The following is a 9,674-nucleotide window of genomic DNA, read 5'->3' on the forward strand; positions in this document are numbered from 1 at the left end:
GAACTCTAGTCCCCAAACGCAACCCCGTAGCCTCGCAGTACCGCAACCATCACGGCCACCGTCCCTCTTTGTAATCATCGTCGAACTCTTCTCTGCTCGGGGCATGCGTCGCATGTGAAAACTCTGTCACCATCATAGGAATCTCTTCGCTGTCGTATGGAAGCTCTGTCGCCGTCGGCATCTCCTCTCTCTCTCTCTCTCTCTCTCTCTCTCTCTCTCTCTCTCTCTCTCTCTCTCTCTCTCTCTCTCTCTCTCCGTCGGAAGTTCCCACTCCTCTGTCGTCGCCGTCACTCCCTTTCCTTCCTCGTTGCCGGTAAATACTGTTACTTATAATTATTTTTGCTTGTTTTGTAATTTGTACTGTTGTTAATAATATCGAGTTGCTAATTTTTAGATTTTGATAATACTTCATAGTTTTGTTAATAATACTGGGTATAGTGGTTTACTGAATGTTTGAGTTGTGAGTTGTTGAATGATTCTGTCAAATATTTTTTGCTGAATTAATTTTGTTCATGATTTTTTTTCTGTATGTTAAAAATGGAATAATCACAAAGTGATAAACAACCACAAGACAATGTTATCAATGCTGTCCAAGAATCTGAAACTGGTTCTTTCCAGAAAAAATCTGATCCAAGACAATGCATTGGAGAAGGATTGTTGTTTTAGCTGTACTACTTTTGATCTTTACCTTTATCATAGTTAATTATTTTTATTCATTTTGTGAGTTGTCACAAGATTAAATAATTTGTTATTGATTGTTGTTGTAATTCAAAATATTGTCCTATTTATCACTTTGTTATGGATATATGACATGCTGCTATTATGACACAGTAAAAATGATATTGTAATATTTTATTCTTCAATAGCGGATACAGAAAAACTAATTGTATAATTATGAATATAAATTCAATGACAAGTATTTTCCTAAACTAAGAGTTGCTAAATGCTAACGTTGAATGACCCTCTTTTCTCTGTGAGGTTTGTTTTTCCTTCCCTTTTTTCGTATGTGTGTTTGGTAGTGGTTGGTGGAGTTAGGATACTGTAGTGTCAATGACAAAATTAGTAGGTTATGAATAGGTTCTAGTTAAGTTGGAAACTTATTTTTTTTTACTTCTGTTGGATTCATACTTGTGATTTTATTCAATCACTAGCTATGTATATCTGTTCAATAGAATTTTGTGAAATTTGGCCTAGTTATTCATGTTTACTTGAAAATTTGTTTGTTAATGTTTCTTTTTTTTTATATAGAAATCAGTGGCTAAGAGAAATGGGGGTCGAATCTTGGTCTCTTTTAATTTTGCTTTCAAACCTTGAATTTGTTGAGACACCTTGAGTGAAAACCAGGAGATACTTTGATTTTTTTCTCTTGACGAGGTAGGAGCTAAATCCGAAATATAAGCAAAGTGAGTTGTTGTGAGGTATAACTGGATAGAATAATCAAGAGATAATTTTGCTTTGTCTCTTAAATCGTAGAACCAGAAACAGAAAAGAGAAGGAGAAATGACACACAGATATATCCTGGTTCAGCTATTCAGTGCAATGTAGCCTACATCCAGTCTCCATCATAACTATGATGGAGTTTCACCATCTTTCAACAGAATTACATTCAACAATGCTCCCTAGGATTCTAACGAATCCTACTTGGGACAAATCCAGTTTCTAATCCAGACTAGAGTTGGCTAGGAACTCACCCTAACTTTTCAACAGTAAAGTGCTAACCTAACTTGCAAGAAAATCCCCTCAAGATCATGACAACAAAATAGAAACACTTACAAAGCATTTCTAAAATAACTATGAATTTTTTTCTAAGTCTAACTCTATTGTCTTTTTTCACTCAATGGCTTTTTCATACAAACCTCAATGTTTTGCCTTTTTCATTGAATACAAAGAAAGACTAGATTGAGAAAATAAGATATTCAATGAGAACTATGAAGGAGAAGAATGGATAGCTCAATGAGCTATAGAAACCCTAACTTTGTGTTTTTCTCTCCTTACTTCAACCCTTGCCCGTTCACCCATTTAATAGAGGAGTGAAGCTTCCAAAACTTGAAACTTGCTTCAGCATGTTGGACTTCTTCTCCCAAAAAATCAGTAACTGTAGCGGCGTCATAGAAGAGAAATAGAGTAGAAGCAGTGACTGAATCATACATGCATCCATACATTCTATCTTCTCTTTCATCCTTTTTCAAATTGCTTCTTGAATCTGAACCGTGCATTCTTGCTTTGACTTCAAATTTGATTTTGAACATTGATTCACAATAGAGCTCCATAGTCTCTATTTTTTTCAGCTTACGAGAAATGTGTATGAGGAGGAAGGAAGCTTCAGCATGCTACTTTGAGTGTACCAAAAATGGAAACATCTTTCTGATCCAGCCTAAGATTTGTTTTGTGCCCTAGCTTCTGATTTCTTCTTCTTTCTTCTTTGTAGCTAACCCCTTTTTCTTATTTGATGTGAACCCTAGACAGAGCTTTCTTTTCTTGCTTTACTTCTGAGATTTCACGTGACACGTGGGTGATGAAAAAGAGAGAAAAGAGAGTTTTGGTTAGGTGGTAATTGATGGTTCAAATGAAAATGAACTTGAATTATTTAGTTAAAAACTAAGTGAATGATTAGACTTGGACCACCGTTTGAGCTTGTTAATGAATATGGACTCACTTCATCAATTTTAGGCCTGAAGCATTCTTTTTATTTCTGAAAGAAATTTGTTGTTGTGATGAACAATTATTTTTTTGAACTTGTTTGTAAGTGAACCAGGTGCAATTTGGGCTTGTTTTCCATGCTTCTTGGGCTAGTTTCAATTAAATTAATTTTCTGCTCACTAAACACAATAATCAAGCACATAATTGACTTTTAACCCAATAATAATGTTTAGTCATCATCTATAATATATTGTTAGTTTTTCAAACTCAACAATCTCTCCCTTGATGACAAACATTATGAAATGAATTGAAAAATAAATAAGAAAAGTTTTTAGAAACTTTCCTTTGATGTTTTTCATGATTTGAAGCTCCCCCTTTCTTTTAATCACTGTTCTCCCCCTGAATGTTTGCTTTTATCAACCTGATATCAACAAAACTTACATAGAAATAATATCAAGCATTCACGAATTTTAGAAACAATTTTATATTTTAGTGATTCTGTTTGATCACTTGTCAATATATACAAGGCTATTTCTCCAATCAAAACTCATCATCAAAGCAGCTTTAAAACCAATATTAATCAGAACTAAACCAAACATTATATGGAGCTACTTAGTCAAAAAAATCATATACCAAACACAACATCATTATGCAAAAATATCATAATCAGAGCAAGTAAATATAATCAATATTCACAATCAGAGCAATATACTTAATCAGAGCTGCATGAAATAATGGTATAAAAAAAACAAAAAACCGTAGCCAACCTCAAGCATCATCAAACATTTTCAACAATTTCAACATAACTGTTTCAATTCATTTTCACAATAGTTACTCCCTTTTTTGTTATCAAGGACGGAAACCTTGCCAAAAAAAACACTTTAACATACAAATCACAAATGCAAAATAGGTAATAGTGTTAGTCTCAAAGTTAAGTCCCTATGACTATTACAGTCATCCAACTGTATTCAAACAATAAATTCAAAAGCCAAAAAGTGTATCGTCAGAAACAAATTCTAAGAAAAAATAGATGCATCAATCAGAGCTAGACATCAGATCCCTCATCCTCGGTTCTAAGATGATTTTCTTCTTGCTCGGACATTGCTTGTTCGTCATCCAAAGAGTTTATGTATTTGAGCAACACTTCAACTCATTTTTTAAACTTCCTAAAGGAGTTCTCATTTTGAATTGCTAGTTTCCTAACTTGTTGGCTCGAGTTGATCATCTGTTTAGTGAGATTTATAAGCTCTTGTAAAATGCCCTTAACAATGCCATTCATTAGGTACTTGTGATAGGAAGATGTCCCTGCGGTAGATGGACTAGAAAGACTTTCTTTATCTTCTTCTTCCAAAACTGTGTTCTTGGCTGCCCTTGTGCCTTTTTTCTTTGATTATTTTACTACATAACCACCCTTGAGATATGAAATTCTGTCTTCTAGGATTTCATTGCTCAAATTAATAGTAAAATACTCAAAGATGCAAGTTAAAAACATTCCATATGGAAGAGAGACATTTTTATCACTTTTGATACAGTTAAACATATGGCGCATCATCATGTAAGCAAAGAAAATTTCAGTTTTGTTGAGTCTTGGTCTGCTATGAAACAAAAAATTAAAATTACCTGAACACGTTGGAAGCCAATACTCAAAGCTGATCATTCAGTGGACAGAGCAGCTCTTACCTTCATAATTGACAAGCACGGCAGAGGACGAGTACCACGACTGACTGCGGGACAAGCGCACCTGACCAAGATGACGTCTGTGAGCACCACCGCTCCCCAGTTACGATGCATGAGTTGGGGATTGGCATCCGTGGAGAAGTCGTTGACCAAGAGAGAGCACCCGGAACAAACGTAGAAGCCCAGCGCCGGAGACAGTGAGAGTTATGAGACCAGCGGTGACGGTTTTGGTGAACATTGATAGGGTTTCTTTTGATGAGAGGAGAAGATTGACCTAGAGAACCAAATTCTTGGATTACAGCCACTCTTTTTTTGGGAACAAACTAAAAGGTCCAACTATGGCACCAACAGAACCCTCTACAACGAAATTCCATTTCAAATCACGCTATCCAACCGGCTCATCCAACCCGCTAATGAGCCTCGTCAACTTTCTGACAGTTAGCTGCTTTAATTCCAGCCAAAAAGAAATACTACGTATCCACAAAAGATGTAATAAAAATAAAAAACAGTAAATATGTATGAAAATGCATCTGAATACTAGATGGACTCCATATACCAATAATATATAATTAATTAATTTAAAGCAATTTTTTAAGATAAAGTGAAAAGTGTCCCTCGCTATCGCTACCATATTATTATTGACTCCTTTTTTTCTTCTCTACCTTTCCGTGTCCGCAAAAAGACATAGACCATTTGGTTTATTTCCCCTTTTTGTTACATCTGAAATAATATAAAGAAAAAAAGTTGATATAACTGATAAGAAATAAATTTGTATTTTCAACAATCAGAGATCAGTGATTATTAGTTTAACCATTATAATAAGCGATGTCTAAATATAAATCCTGAGTTTTTGTCTATATAAACTCTGCTAATTTGATTGGTTTCTTTGGTCATTCATTTATATTTTGTTTTCCACTCGTGTCTTGCCTTTTCTTTTAAAAATAAAAATTCCATGCCTTTTTTCGGTGACTTGAATATAAGACCTAAAGAATTGTTATATCGACTAATTTAATACTAATATTATTTACACAGTTATTTTTTAACTATAATAAAAAAAGATTAATAAACAAAGTGTTCATTAATTCTACTAATACATACTTCTATGTCTAATATATATTAGAGATTGGAAAGCTTTTAGTGCATACATTTTTTTCCTTAAAATGCACTTGATTATATATATGAGAACATTTAGAGAATTAATTTTTAGTTAGATATTTTTAAGATTTAGAATTTATAATTTATGATGCAAGTTTAAAATTTTAAAATAATTATTTAAATTAGTTTTAAGAATTTTAATAGCAGATATTTTAGTCTAAAAAAAATTTAATACACAAACATTCCTAAAGTTTTTTTCGACAAACATATTTGACATATTTTTTCTGTTTGTACTTGACGGAAAATGATGAAGTAACATGTTTAAGCGCCTAGGTGACTCGTGATGTATCGGAAGGATATAGATGGACAAATAAATTTCCATTCAATAAATTTAACTGTACTTGTTACCTAAATTATTTCTTTATCAATAATAGGTTTACCATTGTAATTATTTTTTAGTGAGAGTACATAAAAAAAAGGTACATAGTATATAAGGTGTAATAACTCAACAAATATTTTCTAAGGGGAATTTTTCATTCTCTCCAACAATGAGAAGAACCTATCTCTCTCCCTCTCTTAATCCCTTCTGATTTATCAAACCATCAACATCACAGCTTGAACAGTTTAGGACATGAGATTTTCTTCATGGTGCGGTGAGCGTGGAGAGCAACCAAGCTGTGAATTAAAAAAAAAAGTTGTGAATTGAGATCAATCCAATTTTGCCATTCTCTTTCTATCCCTAATTTTTCTTTCGACATTTTCTTTCCCCCATTCTTACCTCTTCCTTCAAACTCATCCAATAGAGTTTGATGAGAGGCTATTTCGCAAGATTCTTTCTTGGTGAACATAGCTGTTCCGATCAACGAGTTGGAAGGAAGAAGATCTGAATCCCTATTACTCTGTGATTCATTGATTTCTCAAAATGGCAAACATGGCAAATAGATCCTCCCGTTGCAGAGGTCGTGGAGCTACATTGGCTTGCTCTTATTGCAACAAGCAAGGCCACACAGAAGATGTATGCTATAAGAAGCATGGGTACTCCTCCCACTTCTACCAATGGCAGCAACATAACACAACCATCAATCACGTGATCACTGAGGGGCATGATGATATACTCAGTGACAAACATTTCCAGCTCAATTGTCTCCAAGAGAACATTGGAATATCAAGATCTGGATTCACTCCAGAGCAAAGACTTGCCTTGTTAGAGTTGATCAAAGACAAAAGTGTGCATCAACAACCTCATAATGCAAATCAAATTTTAACTAATTCCATTCCCACTTCCACTCTAGGTAAAACCATTGCATTACATTTTAATGCGAGAATTATGAGCATTATCACTCCAAAATCTGCACTATGGATCATTGATTCCGGTGCAACAGATCATGTGACTTTTGACTTAAAAGATTTTGCAAGTTTTCAAAATATTGATCCAATCAATGTGATATTGCCAAATGGAACCAAAACTGTTAGCACCATCATTGGCACAATCACATTCTCTAAAAATTTTTTTCTCAAAAATATTTTATACATTCCTTCTTTTGATTTTAAATTGATATCTGTGTCAAAGTTAACCTCAAACTTACATTGTCAATTGTTAATCAATGATAAGTGTTGTGAGATACAAGATAGATCCACATCAAAAATGATTGGCATTGCTGAGTGTATAGAAGGGTTATATACAATGAGTAGAGAACCAGAATTCTCTCATTTTCCCCCTCTTCCAACAAAGCAAGCTTCATTGGCGGTAACTACTACTACTCATCCCACCACACCTTCACACAGTGAGTACAACAACATTTGGCATCTTAGATTAGGACACATACCCATGCATAAATTGATTTTTCTGAAGAAGTATTATCCTTTTATAGATAGTATTGCTTCAAAATTTTCTTGTGATTCATGTCATTTTGCAAAACAAAAGAAATTATCTTTTAATCTTAGTACAACTAAAATAAAAGATTGTTTTGATTTAGTTCATATGGATATCTGGGGTCCTATTTCTGTCCCTTCCAATGAAGGACATAGGTATTTTTTGACTGTGGTGGATGGTAAGAGCAAATTCACTTGGATTTTTTTTTATGAAAACCAAATCTGAAGCATCACAATTGGTTATTAATTTTGTGAATTTTGTCAGAGTACATTTTGAAAAACAAGTTAAGTGTATAAGGACCGACAATGGGCCAGAATTCACTCTAAAATCCTTTTTTGCATCAACTGGAATTTTACACCAAACTTCTTGTGTAGAAACACCAGAGCAAAACGGGATTGTAGAGAGAAAACACCAGCATATTTTAGGTGTTGCTAGAGCATTGCTATTTCAATCAGGAATTCCACATTGTTTTTGGTAATACGCAGTTGCTCACGCCATTCACCTAATTAATAGGCTACCCAGCACTAACCTGAATAATGCTAGTCCTTATAAGCTTTTGTATGGCAACTTACCTGACCTTTCATAATTAAGAGTATTTGGTTCTCTTGCATATGCCTCCACATTAACAAATTCAAGAACAAAATTAGACCCAAGAGCCAGAAAAACAGCTTTTCTTGGTTTTAAATTAGGAACAAAGGGTTTTCGACTTATTGATTTAAAATCAAAGAAAATTTTCATATCCAGAAATGTAATTTTTTATGAAACTCATTTTCCATTTTTACATTCCACTAGCACTGACATTTCTGTAGTGCCCATTCGTACTCCACAATGCATTGATCTTTTTCAATATGATACACCATCCACACATCATTTGCAATTACCCACACATACCACACTCATAGATTCAAATGAACATTTCTCAAGTTCAATGCACTCACCAATTTTCTCACACACCATTGCACCCATTACCACACCACACACTAATAATGCACCTGCATCACAACACTCTGACATCACACATGACTGCATTACTAGAAAGTCTGAAAGAGTCAAGAAATCGCCTGCTTATTTGAAGGACTATCATTGTATGACAACCCACACAGCTCACTCTAGCAATGTTTCCAACTCTAACTCTTTATATCCTATCTCACAACACTTGTCATATGATAAACTAACCCCGAAATATAAGTCACTTTCTCTAGCCATCACCTCAAATCAAGAACCTAGCACTTATGAGGAAGCGGCTGCACATGAATGTTGGAGAAAGGCAATACAAGATGAATTGACAGCTCTAGATCAGAACAGAACTTTGTGTCTCACTGAACTCCCAAAAGACAAGAAGGCTGTGGGTTGCAAATGGGTTTTTCGGGTAAAATTCAATCCCGATGGCACCATAGAAAGGCACAAAGCGAGGCTAGTTACAAAAGGATTCACTCAAGTGCAAGGAGTAGATTATGGTGATACTTTTAGTCCAGTTGTCAAAATGACTACCCTACGAGTAATGTTAGCATTAGCAGCGGCAAAGAAATGGCATTTGAAACAGCTGGATGTCAACACTGCCTTCCTTCATGGAGATTTGGACAAAGAAGTTTATATGAAGATACCACCCGGTTTGGCTGTGTCACAACCAGGTTTGGTTTGTAAATTGCAAAAATCTCTATATGGGCTTAAGCAAGCAAGCAGGCAATGGAACATTAAGCTCACTCAAACTCTTGTGGATGCTGGTTATAAGCAGTTTTTTGATGATCATTCACTCTTCATTAAGAAACAATCTGAAAGCTTCACTGCCATTCTAGTATATGTTGATGACTTGGTTTTAACCGGGAATGACATTGGTGAAATCAATTCCATCAAGCAAGATTTGGATGACAAATTCAAAATAAAGGATCTTGGTGATCTCAAATACTTCTTGGGAATGGAAGTAGCACGCTCTAACTCTGGAATTCACATTTATCAGCGGAAGTACACCATGGACCTTCTCAGAGATTTTGGTTATCTAGATTGCAAGCCTCTCTCTACTCCATTTGATTATAATCAGAAACTTTCAAAGGAATCAGGTACCATTTTAACAGACAACACTGTTTACAGACAGCTCATCGGCCGACTCCTTTACCTCACAAATACTAGACCCGATATCTCTTATGTTGTGGGACGTTTGAGCCAATTTTTGGACTGTGCAACAACTTCTCACCTACAGGCTGCTTTTCGTGCAATCCGATATTTAAAAGGCCGACCTGCAACTGGTCTCTTCTTCTCCTCTACTTCTAATCTGCATCTCACTGGATTTGTCGATGCTGACTGGGCTACCTGTGCCGATACTCGTCGCTCCGTTTCCGGTTATTGCTTCATGCTTGGGAACTCGCTCATTAGCTGGAAGAGTAAAAAGCAA

The sequence above is a fragment of the Arachis hypogaea genome, chromosome 10 (assembly GCF_003086295.3).
Source record: "Arachis hypogaea cultivar Tifrunner chromosome 10, arahy.Tifrunner.gnm2.J5K5, whole genome shotgun sequence".
NCBI lineage: Eukaryota > Viridiplantae > Streptophyta > Magnoliopsida > Fabales > Fabaceae > Arachis > Arachis hypogaea.